General features: G+C 35.0%; 1 protein-coding gene across 2 annotated transcripts in view; it reads left to right on the top strand.

Moving 5' to 3' along the window:
• Window positions 1-10,022: 10,022 nt before the first annotated feature.
• The window catches only part of LOC113503101 (gonadotropin-releasing hormone II receptor-like), a 41,593-nt gene continuing 26,202 nt past the window's right edge, over window positions 10,023-25,413 (top strand). Inside the window, exon 1 of one of the 2 annotated variants that reach the window (XM_026884939.1) lies at window positions 10,023-10,082. The gene's annotated coding sequence lies outside the window, so the exon portion shown is untranslated. The remainder of the gene's footprint in view (window positions 10,083-25,413) is intronic. The other variant, XM_026884921.1, reaches the window with a different exon arrangement.

Genomic DNA, 25,413 nt, shown 5'->3' with positions numbered 1-25,413 from the left:
TGACATCGGATACTAATAGCCGACACTTTCTCACTTAAGATGAATGGATTACTATGTTGACATAAAGAAGTTAATATGATACGGATTCGAAGGTCAGGTTTGTAACCTTTGGAATACTTGGTGTTACTATCCTTTTTTGAAAGTTTCTTGGTATACTACAAAGTCGTTGATCTCACTTCTGTTGTAGTTTTGTTGTTACGAATCGAAAGATTAAAACGACACCCCGTTACTTTACAGCGCTCTGCTGTGTATGTATAAGTGCGTCACCATGTTGTTCTCATGAACCGCGATAAAAATAATTGAAACTTTTCTTTATTTTTTTTTAAACGACTCCTGCGTTAAGGAATTTATTATTTATGTCGCGGGGGGTTAACAAACATACAACTCACATGCACAAAGACACCCAAACTCGGAACAAGCATTCGTGGATCACAAAAATGCTTGTCCTACGCGGGGATCGAACCCGCGACACGACGCGCGCAGTGGGTTTGGCTTGGTGACCTCAACCACTCAGCTATCCGTGCAGATGATGTATTTTTGATGAAAGGTATTTAGCATATTTGTAAGAGAATTTTAGTGTCGATAGTCCAAACGCACACTTTACCAGACTTTTAATGTTGCGAAAATGCCCCTCTTCAAAGCTAGCACGATATAGTATGTAACATTGTTTTAATAAACAAAAAAAGTTGATCACTATCAATGACAAGTTATTTAAAAAATATTCAAAACAAAGGCTTTATTCAAGGAAAAAATATTGAACAAAATATTAATCTCAAACAAACGCTTTTCAACATGCAAACACTTTATAAAAAATATTTATAAGTATAAGCGGAAATGTGTTAGAAATTCAATCAATTCATAACATTTCTAGTCACGGTTTAATCCTACAGCTGTTGCGGTGTTATTGATTCATGAGCATTTACGCCACCGCGTTTATAAAGCGAGATAGCGCTATGCGTGACGTAGAGCAGCATCCCTCTCCCACATTATAACATTCTTATTCAAATAGGGTGGTAAGTCCTCAATTTGCTGTCCTCGATCCGAACCACGTGACTAGATTATAAAGTTTTGCGTAATCCTATATTATCCAGGACAATGTCAGATCAAAACTTGATACTAAACGGGTGATGGATGAAGGAAGACTATTCACACTAATAGAGTAAAAAAATAAATAAATGGAATTCTGTCTAGAGTTTAGACTTTGGCATAGGTCTCCGTCCATCAGGGTTGAGTAGGGAGCGAAGTGTGTTCAAGAACTTTTATAAAAGGTCTCTGTGTGAGGTTAGATACGAAACGATAAATTATGAATTGGTTCTTAAAAACGCCTATAGGTATTTAAAGAGATATTGTGATGCGATTTAGATTTTTAGTAATGGAGACTATCTTTGGTAGTTCTTTATCAGAATCTATTTAACTTTTCGTAAGTGTTAGTCATTGATTTATCCTAGAGCTTAAGTTTTATCTGCCGCCTTCGTATTCACCTGACGTTACTTAACACAGCCTTGCCATTACTCGAGTATGCTGGTTTTCTTTAATTAAATAATTGAAAAAATATATTTTAAGTGAGATACCTAATTAAATTTAAAGACACCTGATTAAAATTTCACTGCAAAAGTAACTTATCGTAACAAAAGGTCTAACTGGAACAAACTTCGAAGTTGGTTTTATAATTATTTCAGTAGAAAAGTACCGGTGACAAACTCAGCACGAAGTTTCCACGTACAACACATTCAGACGTTGCAAACCTTTATTGATTGAAAGAAGTGTCTGGAACATACCTGACATGTAACAGTTAGAAAACAGAAGGTGAACGAACATATACAATATATGATGAGAAAAGTGAAATAGCAACATCAACATCAACAGTAACATAGTTTTCTTTTAATGGATCAAGTTATTGGTGTGCCTCCCTATCAATTATTCAAACCAGACAGTTGAGCTGAGGTTTTAGGATTAAAGGAAGCAGGACACTTTGACGCCTTTCAAATTTAGCTTCCTAGGCCGTCGCCTCACCATGCCTTCGTCAAACGCTGGCACTGAGCAGATATAAGATACGACTGATGCTGATACAATGCTGATCGCAAAATTATACTACTGAGTTTAAGGGACGGGGTATACGGGCTTTATCGGACGAACAGGATCGATCCTAACAAACCTATCTCAGTAGCCTTTGTGACAGATGAATCGCAGAACATTTTGACTTAGCTTATTTAAGTATAAAGAATGTTAATTTCGTATTAAATTGAAAATACAAGGACCTAAACTCTGTGAGAGTGAAACATGCTTATACGACCGTCTTCAACGTATTAAACATTCGTCATTTGACAGCTTCGAGCTGAGTGAACAATGAACCCCATCGATGCGCGTAGGCTAGGATAAGAAAAACGATTGACTGTCATGCAAACAGTAACTAAGTTCATCAGAAGAAGACAAAAGAGATAATATATTATGCATCCTTTTTACTCCTATGAATGAGTAGACGTATACTTTTGTTAATATCTCGAACACCATGTCGAGTGATACTTTTGCGTATATCCTATGGTACAGAGGTATCGTCGCGTGACTTTCAATGAGTAACGCGCGAGAGATTGTAATTTTTCTCTCTTCCTCACTTACACAAATTGTTTCTCTCCACTAATGGGCTTGTGGATAAATGTTAGATAGCATTGTCGATAGATTAGTTCAAGGACAAAATAAACAGAACAAAAGTTGGGTAAATGACTGCTACTTATTCTAAGAAAACCAACTTTCATTCTCATAATTTGTGTTTATTTTATTGAAATATAGCTATTATCCGAAAACGAACCAAGGTTCGAGACGTTGGTGACGCTATAACGAGGCTAAGACGGTGACAGAATGGTGGCCAAGACAAGGCAAAAGAAGCATCGGTCGTCCGGGAGCAAGATGGGTGGCACGGGAAAGGGGAGGCCTATGCCCAGCACTGGGAGGATAAAGGCTATGAATGACGATTTTGATGATAACTATTAAGTTGCAAATTTCTTGTAATAGTACCTAAGTACCCGTTTTTAACAAGAAACAACTGCCTATCTGACTTAATCAACCTAGTTGCCTGGGCAACACGATACCTTAAGCGAGGCTGGTTGTTTGACTTCCTGGCTTCTAACTAACCGTAACAAGTGTCAAAGATGTATAAATAACAGATTTAATGTGCCTTCCGAAATCCGAAAAAATACTGATTATGACATAGATGGTCATCCGCCAAGCGTAGCTTAACCCGTTATCGATAAACTTGTGCATTTGTAATTTAGCCACGAGCTTCTCCTTGTAATCATTCAATTATTTAGGTACAATCCAACGCACGAGCTTACGTAGTACTAGTGTAACCTGCGTATACTGAAACGTAATTTCTCTTTGATATCGCTACTTCAAGCCTAAAGGCAAAGCAGCGAGGCTCACGACGATTAAGGCTTAACGCTTCGCAATTCCAACTTTAATAGCCGACAGCTGTCTTTAATTTGTGGTTTAAATCGATCTATTAAACGGCTTTCTTTATATTGGTCTATGGTTCAAGATAAGAACGTCTCACCATAATATTAGCTACAAAGAATTTTTCATTTCACCGCTGTGTCCAAGATTAAATTTCATCTTTCATTTTTATCAAGAAGTTACGACTCGTGATGATGCCTATAGCTATACATCACCATCACTCCTCAAGAACACATTGTGACCCAGTAAACATTTCAATTGAATCAATTAAATGCTCTTTAGACGAGGCGTGAATTATCTTGTGTTGCGATACATTGCTGCCCATGTATAATCATTTTTCATACAAGTTCTGGATGACTCCGCAAAGTATTGCAAGTGTCGCGATATTTGTTCAAATGAGCTTTGATACTAGTTTTAACAGTATGATTTCATATCTTTGCCTTGTGTCAAGACCTCATGACGTTTGGACACGCCCGCTGATGACGTCATCAAGCACTGACGTCAGGAAAGGATTAAATTGACCCAGTCTACTGTTACACTCTTTATGTGCAGTTATTATGCAATATTTTGTTAGCAAAGACATGCATAGTAGCCATGGGTCGAAAGAGAAGTTATAAAATTCTGGTAGTCCGCGATTCGATGTTATTTTCACTATTTAAAATTGTCTTTTTACATGATGTTATACTTTTTGTTCAAGGAGGTTTTTATCGATATTACGCTTTTGTTTGAGATATGTTGAGTTTTAGTTGCTTAGAATCTTATATATTCCTGACTGCGGAATAACTTTTTGCAGAACAAGACAAACTACGACAAACAGAAAAACGATTGTTCGTAACAGTCAATATCAGTGATTTCTGTTTAAAATACTTTTAATCATAATTAATAGAAAAAGTTTTCCAACACAAACCATAAACAAGAATTGGGGTTTTTAATCTTGGCTTCCATTACCGGTTTCCATGGCGACATGAGGTGCTTCATCACAAAGTTTTAAACGCTTGGGTTAAACCGTCTTTATTTAATCGATCTGTCAATATGTCAACAACTTCCAAAGAATTCTAAATTATTCCGAGAACCATACTGGTTTTATAGAGCTTCGGTCGAAACTCAAAGAAAACAGATTAGCCGAAATGAAAGGCTTGACGTTCGAATTTTAAATATTCAAAAATGACGTACCGTTTTTGTTCGTGATAATTTTCTTAAATATATTTTTTGTTGAAGTATTTTTTTTAATATAATATGTAATTTAAGTTTAAGGTAATTCATTTTAACTAATAGTATAATAGAACAATTCTTTTCGATATTTCAAAAACTTGAACACGTTCTTTTTGTTTTTGTTTCCACCTCACCTAAAATACGTTTTTGCGTACGAAAAATATCATCTAATAGGTCTCTAGTTTGACGTTTACCATGGGGCAGAAAGTATGTGTTTTAACTGAACAAAAAGTCCTTCAGTCAGATGAGATCAATGACAAAGGGATTTTTACTCTTGCGTGATAATTTTACTAATTATCTTTAATCTTTAGATCATCGCAGTCGCAAGTATGGTCCGACATTGAACTTTGCATACAAAGATGTGATGTCTGAAAGTCAAATCACTTTATTCTGCCAAAAATATTTGTGAATAGATTTTGTAAATAAATATGCATGATAATTAAATATATTTAATGTTTGACAAAATGGATTTAGATTACTTATTTCTTAACTTTTACTCAAATATTTTATTAAGATTTCTCTAAATTAAACCTTATGAAGAAAAAAGAAATAGCAACTCTAGAACGCAACGGCACGGCCTTAATATATTAGAGCACGTAATTTTTTATTTTTTCCATGCAGAGTTTCTTCTAGTCGAAACTATTAGATGATATAATATCATGCCGTAATACGAAAACATTAATCATGTTTTTATGTTACTCATATTTTTGGCCAATTATTTATTGTTTTATTCCTCGTGTCTGATTGTTTTCATTCACCCTTTTTGTGTTTACTAAGCCTTATAAAGTGCTCTAAGATAGAGACATTTCCAACTGTAACACCTTCAGTACCAAATCTCAATGTAATGGTGCGTGGTTACATTAAGCCTTAATTGCTTCAGTCTGAGCTGAAATTTCTAATAAATTAACACTTTCTCGCCTTTCCGGCACACGTATTAGAAAATCTACTTAATTGAATTTGCTTGAAACTGTTTACGAGTATTAAGTCCGCCATTGTGCGTTCAACGAACATTATTTAATTGATGGAAATTTAATTCAATTAAAACATTAATTCGTATTCAATAATTACCATAGTGAGCTGAGCAATTAATATAGTTTGAAAAGTGTTGTACTATTTTTATTGTGTAATTTCAAGACTTAATGTTTACGTAATATATTCAAAAACCTTCTTCCTTACATTGCGTAGGCTGAACATTCAATTACCGGAGTCTGGACGACGACAATGCTTCCATTACAGACTATACACATTCTCATTTCAAATTTTAATAGAAACTGCTCAGACTATTCCTTTTTGAAACGGAGATTGACATAATATTCAGCCAGTACAAAGCTAAAGGGCTGTTTATTACACGATATTTATTTAAAAAAAGTTTTGTTAGCATTATATTTCTAGCTCCTATAATGTGTGACGTCATTCACTGCCCTCTGCCGTCAAACCTGACCTGCACAACGTTATATAAACAGCCATTTGCTTTGTGACGTCATGCAGGTGATCTAAGAAAAAAAATGCCACCTAAGTACACGATGACCTTATTGTTGAAGAAAAAACTTCTATTATCTGTGCCTAGACTATATTGTGAACAACATTATGCGTGTTTGGATATCAAAGGGAAAATATTTTTGCAAAGGACTTTTTTACCAATTATGTTTTAAGATTCACCAAATATTTGCATTGCAGTTTTTCGGCATGTAATCATGCAATCATGTAAATAGGCATGCTAATCTACCAGTACGCAATGGTTTGTAAAATTAGGTAACATCTTCAAATTTAAGGGTTACGACTGTGATCTCGATCTTAATTTGTTGTTCTAGTGGCACCAGTAATACGTCATCTGTGAAAATTTGACCTGTCAAGCTATTTAAGCTATAATGGTTCATGAAATCGTGGGTGACAGACGGATAGATAAACGGACAGACATTAGTGCCTCGGAATAGAGTTCCTAGGTACGGAACTCTCATAGCAACCCCTTGGCTTGCGATTTACCCATAAGTAATATGTATGACTAGCTTTTCGCCCGCGGCATCGCCCGCGTCAAGGTCGGTTATATCGCGTTTCCAATTGAACTTTTCAAAAGTCCGGGATAAAAACTATCCTATGTTCTTTCTCAAGGTAAACTCTATCTCTGTACCAAATTTCATTAAAATCGGTTTAGTGGTTTAGACGTGAAAGCGTAACAGACAGACAGACAGAGTTACTTTCGCATTTATAATATTAGTAGGCAAGTAGGCATTATATTATTGTCAGTAACTTAATTATATTTTTTACCCGCTATCTTTGAATTCTAACTGCTCTTGCTGCCCATGTAGTAACTGCTGTCGGTCTTCAAGGTTATACACGTGGATAACATACAGTTTTAAGTGTAAACACTAAACGGATATATAACTTTCACTAACACATTCTCCTAAGTATACTTATGCCATATCCGTCAATAATCTTGGGATGTTTGAAATTGCTTGCGGTTTGTTCGCAATTCCCTAGATTGTGGGTGGGTTAAAACTTAATTAGAATATTTGACAACTACCCACACAAAACCAAAATGTTCACTTTATTGTAGATTATACCTAACTAGCTGTTACCCGCGACTTCGTCCCCGTGGGTAGAAGATATAAGTTATGATTTATACCTGCCCTGGTTTTTTTACATTTTCCATTGTATCTTCGCTTCTATTAGTCGTAGCGTGATGGTTTATAGCCTAAAGCCTTCCTCGATGAATGTTTTATTCAACACAAAAAGATTTTTTTAATTTGGACCAGTAGTTCCTGAGATTAGCGCGTTCAAACAAACAAACAAACAAACTTTTCAGCTTCATATATTAGTATATATAGATAGATATAGATTATCAAACACCTGTATTTCTCCTGCCGTTACAATAAGGAAAAAGAATAAGTTTAGGCAGCGCTTGTTACGGTCATCAATTTAATGGCATTATCATTTTACCCTATTTGTATGTACCTGTACGTATGACCAGTTTTTGACACTTGTGTGTGTATCTTCTTCTTTGTCTTTAAACTCATGTCAGAGAGGTCATAATCGTTATAGCGTGGTGGCAAGCTTAAATATCTTTAGCTTAGCTTAATTAGAAACTGCGCGAGGGATCCCGTGACTCCAGCTAAAGCAGTAGAAGGGGCCCGGGGTGTATTTAGTCGGTGGAAGCCCGACATATCCCCACGCCGTGCCCTCAACGTGGGTTGAAGTCATTAGCGTTTCAACCTGAACACAAAAAAAGCTTAACTATCTGTCGCCATTCCTCTTGTACAAAATATATAAGTTATGAATTAATAAACAACTTCCGTACAGTTTTAGTTGATTTTCTATTCACATTTTAGTCCAATTAGTAGTATCTTAATAACTTTGTTGTGATAGTTCGAATTTGAGTTACCTACGGGTCAAGTGTTATCGGCGCGCACGCGGGAGACCAATACTCTGACCAACCGGCCAGTATTCGTCTATATTGCGACGTAATATATATGTTGTTTCTTGTATTATATAATAAAGCGGTGAGCTTAACCTGGATCTTTATTTTCAGTATTTCTATTTATGGTGACAACAAAAATACATCAACTGTGAAAATTTCAAATGTCTAGCTGCCACTGTTGGTGACAAACGGACTGACAGATAGCCGAAAAGCTTTCCTGTGTTCCACGACTGAAGGAACGCTTTTTGCTCACCCTGAGTCTAGGTGTCGTTGTGCATGTGACTTATAGTTTGTACCCTAAGCGACACGAGGATTGAATAACTTAGAAGAGCGGGAAGCATTTCATTCTGCATTCTTTATTGTACACCATGGAATTAAAGCAGTGATTCTTAAAACATACACTGTTAGGGTACAATGGTAATTAGTTAATGGTTAGGTAAAATAAAGCCCATTTAAAATAATAATTCAGCAAAGCTTCAAATCAAAATAAGTTACGTTATCTTACAAAAATATGTGTTTACGCGGGCACTGGCCCAATTAACTGATGGGTTAACGATGTAACGGAGATACCTAACCTTTAACCTGTTGTTCTTCATTAATTTTTTAATCATTTTAGCGCTAATAAGACAGCAATATGTCTTATTCTTAACACTTTTTTTTTCAAAGACAATTCAAAAAGACCGAGCCTAAAAGTTTTACGACCCTAAAGATAAATTAATTAACAATCTGGACAAAAGTGAAATTTAGATTTTTAACTAGCAATTAATTTTAATGGAATATTTAAGAGGCTGTGACCCTAAAACTTTAAAAGGTTAAAGAACAAAACTTATTCGTGATCACGGTTACTTTACACCATTTAAACTTAGTTAAGACCCAAAATATTTAACAAATTCATAACACGAATAGATTTTGTAATAGATATTATAATCGTTTTTCAATCTATCACTTCACAGTGCTGATAGAAGAAAGGCACAGAAGTTTTTACAAGTATCCTCAATAGTCAATACTCTAATTTAACCAGGGTTGCCATCATCTCTCTGTTTCATCCCCAACCCGGGGAGGGTTTTATTTGTAGTCGAACGAGTCGCTATATTTACCGTCCCCACACCACACCTATTGACATGTCCGGGATTTGTGACTCTCATATAATGCTCTCACTCGTCTTGCACTGTTTAAAAATTTTAGAGATCGCAACCCTACATCTTAGTTATAAGATAAAATCAATATTTTAGGTTCTTATTTCAAAACGTATTTAATAAATGCTGAGTCAAGACGTCCCAAAGCTTATGGGTCATACTTTCTCCACTACAAGTGGCATGTATAGACAAATCAACATTTTATAATATCAGCGGACGACATTTAAGAACGAAACTAGTTAACTGTTACCAAAACACCTCTTTTCTTTCAGATGGGCAATCTTCAAAAGCCTCCCCCCCGCTTTGGGTTGAGTGGAAGGGAGTGTCAGATATTTACTGACTAAAACCTACCCATGTTAAATCCTTTGCACGCGACCGCGGTAACCCTTTCGTACAATTACACATCTCTGCTTATTATTCACACTTTATGATTGAAAGTCACTTTGTTCGCAACATATTCAATTTAGTTTGTGTTCCCTCAATTTAATATGCTGTGTCTTTAACTTATTAATTAGAAAATTGATTACTAGACGACCTTTAACAGATAGGTGATAAGCGTTCGCGTGTGACACTGTTTTGTTTACTTATAGCTAATTAACTGTTTATTTACTTAAGACATTTCTCATTACGTATTTTATACAGTATGTTTTAAACTAAAGTTTTAAACACCCTTTAAACTTTTTTAATTATCTGTTTTCCTTCTATTGAGTGTTTGTTTTTGATTCTTTGTGATGTAATAAGTCCTTATTTAATCAGAGTAATCAATTTTGGGTGGTTTTTCTGATATCTTAGAATGTGTCTTTAATTTTCATTCCGTTTTGTTTCAGTATCCGGAGTAACTGAAGGATGTTCGTCGTTGTTAATATTTATTGGTGAGTGCTTTAATAGACTATCTATCTATCTACGGATAGCCGAGTGGTTGAGGTCACCATGCCAAACCCACTGTGCGCGTCGTGTCGCGGGTTCGATCCCCGCGTAGGACAAGCATTTGTGTGATCCACGAATGCTTGTTCTGAGTCTGGGTGTCTTTGTGCATGTGAGTTGCATGTTTGTAAACCCCCCGCGACACAAGGCTTGAACTCCTAAGAGCGGGAGTCGTATAAAAAAATAAAAAAATATAGCATTAAGATAACATTTTAAAATTATATCAGGTGTTGAAAACCTCTGGAAGATAACTGCGTATCAAAAACCACTACTTACTAAAATATTTTACACGAATAGCAAAGAAATTTCACACATGGGTGACAATACATAGCAAGTAACAAAAATTAACACTTTAATTAAATTATATTCTTTTTGTTGTACACCTTTTAAAGAGTACCCAAAGTTAAAATTTTAAATCGTTGTTTTGTTTCCAAAAGGTTTATTTAATAAACAGCTGGAGGGCTTGTGTATTCTGAATTAAATTTTAGACGGAATTATTAAAGGGTTAATGAATTTAAATGGACTTATATATTTTTTTATTAAGTATTGTACTACCTACTATACTTACATGAAGATAATTTGATAGATTAAGGGCCGATTTTTCAATCGCCAGATAACTTTTATCTGACGAATAAGTTTGACGTTTTGACAGCTTTTGTATAGAAAATATGTCAAACGGCCATTTTTATTCCTTAGATAAAAATTATGTGGCGATTGAAAAATCGGCCCTTAGTTAGACATTTAAGATCCAAGTTAAATGTCACAGTCACTAAATCCCGAAGCAGATACGAGAAAAATCTAGTTATAGCCATAGCCCTAGCTCTAAAGATGATTTACGTACTAAAGATTGAACAGCAGACGATTGGTTTCTATTACCTATTTTTTTAGTCCTTTTTTTCATTAATTTCCACGTCATTTCAGAATTCGTAAAAGAGAGTAAATTTTACAAGACCACTTCACTTTAATATACAAAAATTTATGTTCTCTCTTTCGATGAGTTACGTCACTTCAAAATTAACTAAATGTCAACATACAAATAATCAAAGTTACCCATACTGACAAATGTTGCGTTTATAATTTAAACTAATATTTTCATTTTATCTCAAAAGCCTGTTATCAAAGTCTTATTTTCACCATTAATGCGTCGTTTCGCGTTGTTCCGGATACGCATTTGTGACAAGACAGCCTTGATATTATGCGAGCAATCAGTCTGAAAGCCCGGCTTATACTTCCTCTGTGTGCTTTACTAGATTACCTCTACATATATGCAAATAAAGTTTTGCTTTTTGACACTCTATTTGAGTCGTTCTTATTTTGTTTTTTGTATAATTGACGAGGAAGAGACTTGGGAGTAACGGTGTGTTATGTATTCGTTTCTATGTATTAGATGACTATTGATACCGCAGTTGATAGTTTTAGCGAGATAAATTCTTAATGAAGCATAATAGCGTTGAAAAACTGAAAAAAAACTCGTTAGTCATCTCCGAATGCCTCATATCTAAACGCGGTCAAAATTTGTTTGAAGTAGGAACCCAACCGTCGCCGATTCTCATGATTAAGGATGCTAGTTGAATCAGAAACTAGTCGGGTTATCCCAGTATGTACTCAGTGTAGTCCATTATTAAATAAATAATAATATTTATTGTTCAAAATAAATATCTTTCCTTTTAACTTTATTTTAGAATTAAATTTACAAACACGTATTTTTTTATTAAGACATTTATTTTATTTAAATAGAATGAAAGAGTACCTTATACGATACGACACAGTATTTTATTATGAGTCTTTACAAACTCATTTTTTATATCTCTGTGAGCCTGAACTTTAGGGCAGTCAGTAACATTTTACGTCATATTCAAATGACTGTATTTTCCTAAAGGAATAACTCTTTTTAGAAAAACTTTTTACACGAGTTCCAGTTAGATCCCTCAAGAGTATATCTGACGTAATTGTTTTTGATTTGTGTAGCCTATTAACGTCCTAGAATTTTCCCAACTATGTTGGGGTCGGCTTCCAGTCTAATGTAGATAAGTACCAGTGTTTTACAAGGAGCGACTGCCTTCTGACCTCTTCAACCCAGTTACCTGGGCAACACGATACCCCTCAGTTTTACTGGTTATTAGAATTTCTAGCTTCTGACTATCTGACCCATAACAACTGTTAAAGATATGTAAATAATCCACAATTTATTGCACCTTCCGAAACGCGGAGGAAGACAAGGATGGTCACCCATCTATGGACAGACCGTGTCATAGCTTTATAGACAGTAATAGCTATGAACTCCTCACACTAATCAAAATAACACTATCGCTAAAACGAGGTATTTAGTTACCTCGCAAAACAAATCATGAAGGTAATATACGCCATAGGCTCAGCGTAACATAATTATGGTATTCTCAGAATCCATAAAATTGAGTGTCGACAACATAACTGGATAAAGCTATCAGTCACATGAATATACAATAAAAATATTTGACCTTCACCTTATTTTCCAGCATCAACAAATGAATCACGAGCCCTCTAGGTGACAATCATTCAATCAGGACTATTCAAATCAAGAACGTAACAATACAATATGAATGACTGTACTAAAAGCTCTCAACATTCGACTGTGTTCGCTGTAGATAGAGACAGCGCTACTCAAATGTAGAGCGCGGACTCGCTCCCACAAAAGCAATAACATGCTCTCAGATAACATAGTAGCGGTTAATATCATCCAGAAATCGACACAAACAAATAATATAACTATCTTAAAGATATTAAAAACACCAGCAATGCGCATGTTGTATAAAAACATTGATAGAAAGGTTATCGGTATTCGGAAGGTCTGTGCGAGCGGCGACGTGAATAGGTCGTGGTCTGCAGTGCTATAGCACTCAGTTTTATTTTGTTTTGTTTCACGAAGAACATGTGTTATGATGACAGGGAGGGGTAAAATTTGCATCATTTCTTTGCTTAAATGGAATTATCAGTTATCGAAAAGAGGTATGTGTGTATGTTAATGTTTTCAATTTTCGTAGTGTTCCATGTATATTGAGATATCATGAGAACCTTAAAAACTGATAGAAGAAACCACGCTTTAAGTAGTCTTCTTTTTTAAGGGAATGTCTTTCAACTTTACTATGAGAGAGACAGCGTGACACTTAATCGCGAATTTACTAGATTATAATCTAGTGACACTTGCTCATCTTGTTGGGATAGATGCTGAAAAGCGAGATACAGAGGTTCTCCTCTCTGACAATAAAAAAGTGATGCCTATGCTTGAACCTTTAAAAGGAAACCTTTACCATTTCTAATTTGTCACCTCTTACGTTACGTCGCCCCGTCGCAATGTTCCCAAATTTTAATTCAAGTTAACTTGTAAGGAAATTGTGACTGAAATGCCTAATACAATCTTACTGATAATCTAAACCATTTACAAGGCGGTAACAAACGTGGTAATTCTCGTTTAGAGAAATTTTGCGACGCTGAAAAGTATGTGACTTTTCAGTACGATTAAAATGTAGAGCAGGTTTTGCTTTGAATGGAAAGTCGGGCTAAACAAGACATTTCCTAATTTTTTGTGTTAATTCCGCGTACTATATGATGTTAAAAAGTACTTTTATTAGAAAGTAGCGCAGGGGCTCTGTTTTAGCACGAAAGACATATACTGTTCTGTGGACGTTTTGCATATATGTGACGCTTATTTAATCAAAACTTTCGTATATTGTTTCTATTACGCATTGGACATAAAAAGTCCCTCTTTCCTTACGTACTCAAAACGAAAACATAAAATCCACATTCTCATCAAAAACTAAAACGCAATATAACAAACAACACAATACGTCTAAATATATTCATACATAACAAGTACCTAAAACGATTCTACGTCTTATAACCGTTTACTACACATCCACGCGTTCCTTGCCTGTCAAGATAGTCCGATAGTACTAACGATGTGTCTGACATCACCTGCCAGCTTTGACCTTTGGGGTCATCGTGACCCTACACGCTTCAGCTCATCATAATACATGTTTTGTTGTTGTTAAATTTACAAGACGTATAAAAAATACGCAGGACGTTTTTGCTGGTGGAAAAAGGCTTTAAGGTGTCCTGAATTTAAAAAAAATGTGTCTTCATCTGAAATAAATTCTAATACTTGTGTCCGATAGGTACCGTGTGCACCAGCCTGTGATTTTCCACAAGTGTATAAGTATGTATATAGTTAACAAGGTTATTTATTCTGAATATAGGGTTTACAAATATTTAGGAAATTATCTAAGTGTTCTTAATTAGTTTTTAAAGTACTTTGAATGAAAACAGTTGCTTCAATATGGATCATCAGGCATAATGGCACATCAGGCAAACAGAGAACAGCTCCCTCATCATTAGTGTAAAACTCCCACAATAAATACGTCAATAAAACGTCAGATATTCCCCGAATCTTGATAGAAGATTAATTCAATAATAAAGTTCGTAAATAAATAGACATTTTTACAGAATCAACTCGTCCTGAGTCACAATCTTTAATTAACCTTAATTTACAGCAAATCGCCCACTCAATCATTATAATCGGTTTCGAACTTTATTTTCGTAGTTATTTTAAGGATTCATAGGATAATTAAAAAGTGAAAATTGATATTTATAACGAGCAATTCAATTAATTAGTCAAATTACTCCTACATTTATTACCCCTGATTTTTCACTATGAGCTGTCGTTGTGGAAGCATGACGCCGCTATGTGAAATGTAGAATGCTATCTCTTTCTCACAATGGCAAAGTAATATAAATGCTGTGTGAAAGTGTAACAGCGCACTAGACCATAGAGCAGCGTCCCCTTCAGACTGTATAAATTATACGCACTGCGGTGCACTTGGGCTTAATAGTACATGCATAATCAAATTTATTATCTAAGAAAGATGAATGTTATTTGAAATCTTAATTCACTTTCCATACAAAGACTTTAGATTAAGAAAGAAGATATTAAAAAATAGTTAAAGTTAGGTCTATTCATGTCATAGTTCTGTGGTTCAAAATAACACTATTTCACGTATGAAGGTTGTCTAGGACTCATCGTTATTAAAAACTATTCAACTTTGATTTGATTTTATAGTAAATATATATTTCATAATTATTTTATTTTATTGTACTCATTTCATTAACAGCTCTATTACTGTCAAATTATTGAAATTGAACGACATAATTTATAAAGAAAAATAAACTCATACACGCATTTATTTGAAGATCAAATTCTCTTAAAGAAGATTGTTAAAGAAAATAATAAATGCAACTTCTTCTAATAATGACAAGAGAGTCTACCACTAAGTCTTAAAGTAAAATTATTATGGTTGAGCGGCATCTCTCTTCCACACCCTCAACATTCTCTAGGCGTGGTGGTAGCCCAACTGGCCAAAAATAAATCTTTAAGAAAGTTATTCATCCTCATTTATCTTTGCGATTAGCCTTTTAAGGTTCCAGTTGGCATAACAACACGCAATTTTATTATATTCGCTATTATGTTAATATCAATCTTCTTGGTCGCAAGACACTTGCACCTTTATAGAAATCTCGCGTCACTTGCAATATAAACAACTAAGTCTTGAGTGACGACAGTGTGATGTAAACTAGTTATTAGTTCATATCGAGACAGGATCTATATTTGTAATACGTGTGCAGTACCAAGATTAGACACATAACAAGTGACACAAGAATGTTGGCAATGAGTGTAAAAGTGCAGATTATATTAAAAAAATCTGAAATCTAAAACAAAAGACTGAGAAATGTGAGTTTTTGTTTAAGCTGCTGGTTGTTAGTTTTTATATTTTGCTACTAGTTGTTGCCCACGGGTCCGCCCGCTACGAATCGAAAATGATCCCGCGGGAACATAAAATCGGTATAAAAATCTTATGTGTTAGTCCTGGTTATAAAAAAAACTGTGTACCAAGTTACGTCTAAATCCGTTCATTGGTTTTTGTGTGAAAGAGGAACAAATATTCATATACATAAACTTTCGCGCATAATATTAGGATAATAGTAGGATTATGTTGAGGGCCTTTAATTGTACTTGAAAGGCATTCCTTACCGACCAGTGAGCCTTTGACTTGTCAGTTTAGTACATTTGAAATATTCTTAAGCGATAGAGCTCGGAGTAATGTAATTTGTGGACAGGCGTCGTTTGTGGTTATTCTTCCTTCCCTGTTTTTACGTGACTCTTTTCAACAGACTTCAAATGGCGGTTCTCAATTTGTCTGTATGTTTTTTAAATATTTGTTACCTCAAAGTCTCGGACTAGACGAACCAATTCATTTAACGTGAAGCAGCTGTATTTGTTGTCCATCTAAATTTTATTGTATTTGGCTGAGTAGTTTTTATTTGCAGTCGATTTTTCAACCGTTTTCACAACAAAATCGTATGGTTTTGTTATGAAAAAAATATTATTAGTTATATCGCTAGCAGCGAATTTAATGAACAAAACAAAATAGACATATTGCATTTAAAGAATTCGGTTAACTTCGTGCTAAAATTGCTTCTTTACCAAAAAAGCTCTCAACGTTCGTCACTAAAACTTTGAGCACACATAGTAAAATCTCCTCCAACGTACGTTTTGAATATTTCATGAAAAATATACATGATAACCTTATTCTTGTTAGTGTGAAAGCGTATCGAAACCTTTTTAAAAAGCCCTTTGATGTAAGAACAAAATCTCGAACGATTTTCAAGTGTTACTTGGGAATATTTGAAGATTTTGACACTTCAGGATGTCTATACAGGTGAGCACTTGCCAATGTAACACAAAAACTAAATAAAGCTAAGAACGTGTCTTTGTAATGTACTTCAGTACAGTCGCGCCACAGGATGGAAGATAAGGAATCTTCATATAGAATATGGTTATTATAAGTTTTTTTTATAGTAAAATATACCATCTGCTCAAAAAGCTAGTATAGACAATGAGGTTGTTCCAATAAAATTTAGAACATCGTACATTCTACCATTTTGGCATGACATTGATATACTTAGTTCATCATCAAAAGTAGAACTGACCGCCTGCCCATCCGAAGACATCATCAGGCAGACATCTCACGAACCGTAATAGAAAGACATTTGACAAATTTTCACAGACATTGTATCGCTGTTGCTGCATTAACAACAAATAAGAACAAGAACTCAGCAACGTTTGGCACACCTTGATGTTTATACCTTTGACATAAACTTGATAGGTGATATTTCTTTTTCTGCAAATTAGTATTTCTATAGCGTATATGTACAGAACCCATGGTGTCGCAAATGACCAATGACATCACGGGTTTTCTATTTTAATCCTGTTTTACTTTTAACACATTCCATGTACACTCCATATCCGTATCAAGCTTATTAATTTTATTGTTACTTGTTCGATAATTTTAATTACATTACCCTAGCGAACACACCCACGGCGATCGACTTACATCACGCTATATTTATACTTATACCTTTGACTTAAAGTTTATAATCCAGTGTTACGATTTTGCAGTTATGTGAACGTTGTTGTTAGTTGTACTTAATCGTGCAATTAATGCAGATGAGGTCGTAAGGTCCGGCTGTTTGTAGATGAGTGTTTTGCACAAAGTAATTTTGCATTTATCTTGTCATTTTATTACTTGCATTCCTGAGATTTAAATGTAACTAAAGCAAGCAGCTAAGTATCTACCTTAATAAATGTCGCTGTGAGTCGAGTTCGACTCGCGACCTCGTAACGTCAGCTCAAGATAAAAAGACTCCGGTTGGGTCCGAAACTAGTCGGGTAATCCCGATAAATAAATACGGGTAAACCGTTGCATCATTTAATAATAAATAATTCTCAAGATAGTTATTTTAAAAAGTCTTTTGCTTTTTTTAATCTAATGAACTACCAATGCAGACATTATACTCAGTGATCATCACTTGTGTTGTCAACCGAAAAAACTTCTTTTTTTTTGGTACACGAAGGCCAAAGGAAGAAACATGAGAGGTTGTTGATTTCCCACCCGAAGTAGCTGTGAAACCATTTTTGTTCTTAACTTGTTTGTGGCTTACTCTTAGACAAATGTCTCTACCATTTGTCTCCAGTTCTACCCGAACCCTCTTCACATCAATCCCTTACGAAGAGATCGATGTCAGCCCGTCTCCTTGGCCGTTGCTATAGGTCCGGGTTTAATTCACTTACTAATATAATTATTTAAAGTTATCGAGGTTAAAATAAGCAAAGCTTGGTCATTTGCGCGTTGGTTTTGAGTTTCGGCTTCAGAAGCCCATTTAGTAATTATTTTTGCCAACCCATCGGGATTCATGCAGGTAAATGATCTAAACTGCTTGGATAGCCGAGTGGTGTAGGTCACCACGCTAAGCCACTGGTCGCGACGTTTTGTATGTTCGATTAAAAACGTTTTTGTTATCTTTGATCCACATTTTCCATGATCCGCTTCTAGTCTGCAACTAGTGAGAGTTAGTGATCAAAATGTTGTTATTTTCCTTATCAATACCTTGGTGAAACTGCTCTTCTACGCTAGCTATCTCAGTCCAGTCTCTGATGTTCTTTAACCAAGACTTTTCCTGTGGTTAATTTTTCTCTTAGAGATTTACCCATTATGACAAGCTGAAACAGGTGCATTGGATACAGACTCTTAAAAATAATTATTAGTTAGTAGTCAATCGATACCACACTAAAGAGTATTTACATTTCTTTGAATGAAACAAAAACATCGTATAATCCTCTCATCGTAAATTAGGGCGGAAGTAATCTAATCCTAAGGGTCGTTTCCTTATCAACCTTATGTGAAATGTCAAAGAACCAGGATACATACATACATATGTATATATACATACATACTGTGTACCCATGTGTGTGTATATGTCGAAACGTGTGTAACCATGGACTGCATGAAGCAAGTTGGAAATATTCTTTATGTCTGTGTTCATTGGTCATCACACGAATCTCCCTGTACGCAACGTGTCTCAGTTTCGAAACCAGCAAAGGACAAGTGTTTTTGTGTTCTTGAAATGCTTGTTTTAAGTTCAGATGACAGTAACACCTCAAAATCCTAGCGAAACTAGGATTAAATAACAAAAACGCATCAAGGAAATTACTTTTCTTCAATAGAAAATCATTGTAAAGGATCTATTTATAATATGCACACAATATCAATAAATTTTCATTATATCATTGAAATTGTAATAAAATATTGTATCAATAGATTACCTTTCATCCCACAGGAAAATATTATTGTAAATACAACAAAGATTTCTTCGAATAGACAGTTAAGATATCGGTAACAAGAAATCGTTTTTAAAAACCGGTTAAGTGCGAGCCGGTCCCTTGCATTGGAAAACAAATTGGTAGGTTAAAAAATAAAGAGACTACCTAACGACTCATTTATTAGTCATCTAACAATTTGAAGACCGTAACAAAAACTTAAAATACTATACGTCGTCCTGACATTAAATAATATTAGTTTAAATATTAGTACCTTAAATATTAGTAGAAACAATAATAACTATCTTAGAAAAAAGCTAGTAAATTTAAATTCAGAGTTACAGGCCTTAAATAGGCAACAAGATCAAAGTAGGATTATGTATGATCAAGATATAGCTATCCTCCAGGAACAGCTTGAGTCTAGGGAATGCACTCTGCAAGATATATTCCATAAATATGAAGCGTCACAAAAAGAACTGAGTGAACGCATGGTTGAGGCCGGTGAGTTGGTTGACTTGGTCAGGTACAATGCGGAAAGATATGAGTCCCTGACCAATAATCTGTGTTGTGCCTGCTCCTGCTCTCCACCCACGGCCTCTGTAAAATCTCAGAGTGCTGAACCTTTACCGGTGTTCACTACACCAGCTTTAAAAAAGGTTAACTTGAAAATAAAAAAAAATAATAATATTATAAGGACACATATCTTTTCAGATAAATTAGGTCAAGGATTAGGTAGTATCATTTGTTCCTGTTCCCAGCAGAGTGTATTAAATACTTGTTTACCCGGTGCCAGCTTTTACAAAGTTTCAAGACAAATTGCTTTGTCTGAGTTTAATGCAGGTTCCACAGGTATTTTATTATTTGGGGATGGTCTGGCTGTCAGTAGAGCAGATATTATTGATTGTATTGATCTAATGTTACAACTTTGTGAAAAAAAGAAATGTAAATTCATTTTCTGTGCTCTGCCCTACTCTAATTCATTAACTTATGAGCAGAATATGCATATATACAATTTAAACTTATTAATCTATAATATTACTTGTTATAACAAAAATTCAATTATGTACTTTGATATAAATAAATTTTCTAGGTCATTTAAACTGACACAATACAGTATGTATTTGTCAAGTGCATGTAAGCGACGAATTGCTAAATTATTAGCATATAATATACCAGATTCAGGTACTAATGTACCCAAGGGTTTTTATAATGTTAGTAATTGTACTAACAATTTATATACATCTAGCTGTTTAAACAGCAAGGCGGGACAACGGGGAGGCTGCATGGATTGAATGTTGTTCATCAAAATATGCAAGGCCTCTCCGGCAAAGAATTAGAATTAAGTTTATTTATTGAAAATCACGATGTTCAGGTGTTATGTTTAACTGAACACTGGTTAAGAGACTTTGAGGTGGCGGTATTTAATAGCGTCCATTATTCCATACAGAGTGCGTTTGTAAGAAAGAGTGCTATTCGCGGAGGGTCACTTATTATTGTTTCAAACGAAATTAAATGTAAAGAACGTCCTGATATTGCTAACCTTTCTATCGAGCGCACTATTGAACTGTCCTGTGTGGAACTAGAGCAATACATTATAATTTGTGTGTACAGACCCCCTTCAAGCGATTTTAATTTATTTGAATCTGTTATGGAAGATTCATTAGCGAAAGTTAAATGTAATAATAAGCAAGTTATAGTTTGTGGGGATTTCAATGTAAATATTTTAGAATTAGCTCCAATTTCTATCCGACTGCTGAATTTGTTCAAGTCGTTTAATTTAAATAACCTTTTTTGCGAACCAACTAGGTTTACGGCCTCTTCTGCAACTTGCATAGATAATATATTTAGTAGTTGTGAAGCAAATAAAACATTACTTTTAACTAATATTACTTCTGACCATTGTGGCCAACTTGCTAGTTTTTCTCAATTACTATCTAATAAAACCATTAAGGTAGTCAGTAGGCCTTACACAGCGCATCGTTGCTCTCGTTTTAAAATCAACATCAAGTCAAAATTACGGCCATCGCTTTTGGACTCGACTAACCCTAATGAGGCTTATGAATCGGTTTTTAATGTAGTTAAAAGCGAGTTCGAAACAACTTTTAAGTGTAAAACTAGACAAGTCAAGAGCAGTTCTGCTGCCTCGTTTAACCAATGGGCCACTACTGGCATATACAAAAGTCGAAGCAGGTTATATGAGTTATATGGCATGAAAAAATATAAATTTGACACAGATTTTATACATTATGTTAGAAATTATTCAAAAATTTTTAAGATGGTTTGTAACTCGGCCAAGTCTAAGTATATCAGCGAAAAAATAAAAAACTCTTTAAATAAAGTAAAAGCCACGTGGAATATTATTAATCAAGAAACTGGTAAGGCTACGAAACGCGACAACAACTTCGATATTTTATACAACAATGAATTAGTCACTGAAGCTAATAAAATTGCCTCTATTTTTAATAACTTTTTCGCAGATATACCATTAACTACAACGAGTTCCTTAAAATCATCATCACTTGATGCAGAAAACTTATTACGTAATTGCGTGCCCAGTTGTGATTCTACTTTCAGTTTCGAATATGTGACTCCATTAGATATAAACAATGCTTTCAAATCACTCAGTCAAAAAAAAACAGAAGATCTTTGGGGCTTTTCTGTAAAACTCCTAAGTAATATAATAAACATTGTAGCACCCTCTTTAGCTGTCATCTTTAATAAATGCGTAGACGTAGGTGTCTTTCCGGACTTGATGAAGCACAGTAAAGTCATACCGTTATTTAAGGCAGGTAGTAGAAGTGACGTTGGTAATTTTAGACCGATATCAATTTTACCTGCGTTTAGCAAGATTTTTGAAAAATTGATTTTAAAACAACTTCTGCATTATTTTAATCACAAGACCCTCTTACATAGCGAGCAATACGGTTTTACAAAGGGACGTTCAACTACCGACGCGGGTGTAGCTTTACTGAAACACATCTACGACGCTTGGGAAAGCTCTCAGAATGCTATTGGCGTTTTCTGTGACCTCTCAAAGGCGTTCGATTGCGTCCGGCATGACACACTGTTATGCAAACTCAAACATTACGGTGTCAAAAATAAATCACTGGATTTAATTAATTCCTATTTGAGTGATAGGGTCCAATGTGTAGATGTCAATGGTAGCAAGTCCACCGGACTACCTGTGAAACTAGGGGTACCCCAGGGTTCAATACTCGGCCCATTTTTGTTTCTAGTTTATATTAATGACTTACCATTCTTTTTAAAAGGCATGTGTGACGTTGTGCTGTTTGCAGACGACACTTCTTTAATATTTAAAGTCAACAGAAATAGAAATGATTTTAATGAAATAAATAATACACTCACTCGCGTCACACATTGGTTTTCAATTAACAATTTAGTATTAAATGCCAAGAAAACCAAATGTATTAAATTCGCGACGCCTAATGTTAAGAATCTTGGGCCGAATATTGTTATAAATAATGAAGTGCTAGAGACTGTAGAATCAACGGTTTTTCTCGGTGTTACGGTTGATGCAAAACTAAAGTGGTCGGCGCATATTGCATACCTAGCGAATAAACTCAGCTCTGCCGCTTACGCAGTTAGAAAAGTTAGGCAGATTACTGACGTGGTCACAGCTCGTCTTGTTTATTTCAGCTACTTCCACAGCGTTATGTCCTATAGCATACTTCTGTGGGGTAAGGCGGCTGATATCGAAGCGATATTCGTCTTACAAAAGCGAGCTGTCAGATCCATTTATCAGCTAGGCTCTAGAGTTTCTCTTAGGGAGCGGTTTAAAGAGATAGGCATTTTAACTGTAGCATCCCAATTTATTTTAGATAATATACTATGGATACGACAAAATCTTCACTTATACCATAAAAAGAGTGATATACATAGTATAAATATACGGAACAAACATAAGCTAATTGGTACATCGCACCGTTTACATAGGGTACACAACTCATTTGTAGGGCTTAGTGTTCGCCTCTACAATAAACTACCTCCTAGTTTATTGGAATTGCCATTCAACTCGTTTAAATCAACGGTTAAAGATAAACTATGCAAGAAGGCTTACTATACAATAAATGATTACTTGAATGATAAAAATAGTTGGTCGCCGTGATTAACACAGGACGGTTTTAGTGTGGATTAATGTATGACGTGTTATTTATTTATTTATTTATTTATTAGGTATACCAACAGCATAACATACATATTTAACAAATTAGAAATTAAGTAACATAGTGTCTCGTATGCATGCCTATTATAGGTACACACAGCATTTATATTATAGGTGTACTAAGGTTTTTCTTACATGAATTTATATTAAATTAAAATTTACTTATACAAATAAAAATATACTAAAACTAGGGGTAATAAAACAAGTTAGACAGCTAGCTCTATAGTTAAACAAAACAAAATGAAATATAACTTTAACTTTAAAATCTTGAACACAAAAAATAAAATAAAATAAAACAAACAGTATTAAACTGGAAAATTGAAAAATTGAGCAAAATACTTTATGGTACGCATGTTACCCATCAACTGTTATTTTTTCAATGTAGTTTTTTAATGAATCAGCGTGTATATCGATATTACGCGATTTGACTCCAAGGGCGTTGTACGTTCTACATATTCGAAGAAGTGGTGCGTTAAGGCCCAGGTTTGTATTGCGGCGCGGAATATAAAATGTTTGTGTTATTGGATACCTGGGAATTCGTGATGGAACCGAATACATGATTTTTTCGACCAGGGCACTGCATCGGGTGATGCCGTTTACGATCTTAAATAAGAATACGAGATCATGTGATTGACGACGGTTTCGAAGAGATCTCATATTAAAATGTAGTAAACGCTCCTCATACGGATACCGGTAACTAATGTCTGGGGAAAAGTAAGCTAGATGTCTGGTAAATGCCCTTTGTATGCTTTCAAGTTTTTGCGAATGGAGGGCATAGATGGGATTCCAAACTACACTTGCATATTCGAGTTGGCTCCGTACTAAAGCATTAAATAATATTGTTCTAGTCTTAGGTAGCTGAAAGCCCCGCGCATTACGCTTTAAAAATCCCAACATTTGGGCACCTTTTTTGACAACATTATTCATGTGTGGTTTAAAGCTTAGCACATCATCAACCGTAACACCAAGATCACGTATTTCTTTTACTTTCTGTAACTTAGTGTTGCATAGAATGTAGTTAACCGAAGAAGAAGTCTTTTTTTTGGTAAAACGAATATGGAAGCATTTTATTGGATTCAGATTCATATTATTTGTTTTGCACCAGCTTTCTATTGCATGAAGGTCCATTTGTAAGAGTAAAGTGTCTTCGGCGGTTAAAATCGTTTTGTAAATTTTTAAATCATCTGCAAAAAGTAAACATTGACTATGCATGATCTTATCAACAATGTCGTTCACAAACAATAGAAACAAGACCGGTCCAAGGTGTGAGCCTTGCGGAACACCAGAGCGTGCATGAAATTCTCTCGATATGTAGCCATTCACTGCAACGAATTGAGAACGTTTTTCGAGGTATGATGAAAACCACCTCAGGAGTGATCCATGTACGCCACTAAATTGGAGCTTAGCAACAAGAAGAGGATGACTGACTTTATCGAAAGCGCTGCTGAAGTCTGTATATATAGCATCAACTTCTTGTCTTTTATCTAGTGCCCCTGAAATATCTGTTATATATTTGACAAGATTGGTTTCCGTAGATCGTCCGACTCGAAATCCGTGTTGACTGTCCGAAAATTTATTATCTAGGACTTTTGTAATTATTGGACTTACAAGACTTTCGAATAGTTTCGCAAAGCATGACAATATGGAAATTGGTCTATAGTTTGTAATATTTCTAGGATCGCCTTTTTTGTGTATCGGAACGATGCGCGCTTTTTTCCACTCATCCGGAAATACCGCTAACGATAGTGATTGGTTATATATGAGACAGAGTGGTTGAGCGAGTTGCCGTCCACATGACTTTATAAAAACAGGAGGTATTAAATCTGGACCCGCCCCTTTGGACGTATCTAGTTTTTTAATTTTTGATAAGACGTCTCTTTCCGATAGTTTAATTGAACTTATTACTTCA

This window comes from Trichoplusia ni, chromosome 2, assembly GCF_003590095.1.
Source record: "Trichoplusia ni isolate ovarian cell line Hi5 chromosome 2, tn1, whole genome shotgun sequence".
Taxonomy (NCBI): domain Eukaryota; kingdom Metazoa; phylum Arthropoda; class Insecta; order Lepidoptera; family Noctuidae; genus Trichoplusia; species Trichoplusia ni.
This window is presented reverse-complemented; position numbering and strand designations above follow the sequence as displayed.